At 33.3% G+C, this 393-nt stretch overlaps 1 protein-coding gene across 1 annotated transcript in view; it reads left to right on the top strand.

Annotated features, from left to right (window-relative positions):
- Positions 1 to 393, top strand: part of LOC119594050 (ubiquitin-conjugating enzyme E2 variant 2-like) — a gene marked incomplete at its 5' end in the record, with an annotated part of 9050 nt that overhangs the window by 2325 nt on the left and 6332 nt on the right.

Below are 393 nucleotides of genomic sequence, written 5' to 3'. Positions count from 1 at the left end.
GACTACAATTTCATACAAATGACTTATCTGTCAAGGATGTCTTCATCTCTGAAATATAACTCAGAGCACGGCACATTCTGGTCATTAGTGAAGCTTAAAAGTAAAGGCAGCAATTGCTATGCTGTTCTAAATTATTTTTTCTTCTTTCTGCATCCACTCTTATAAATTTTAATCTTATATATATCATACAAAATAAAGCACCTTTGTATTTACTCTCTGTTCTAGGAAGATTACCAATTAGTGTGTCAAGGTGCAGTAACAATCTTTTCCATATGTATAAGAACCAGTTAGTTTCCCATATGCAAAGTGTCTTAATTATGTTGCCTGCAACAAGTCAAATATAGGAACTTCATCTCATTAACCACTTGCCGCCAGGGAAAATCCATAAAAAAT

Source organism: Penaeus monodon, chromosome 33, assembly GCF_015228065.2.
Source record: "Penaeus monodon isolate SGIC_2016 chromosome 33, NSTDA_Pmon_1, whole genome shotgun sequence".
Classification (NCBI taxonomy): Eukaryota; Metazoa; Arthropoda; class Malacostraca; order Decapoda; family Penaeidae; genus Penaeus; species Penaeus monodon.
The sequence above is the reverse complement of the archived record's forward strand: the minus strand, read 5'-3'. Positions and strand labels throughout refer to the sequence as shown.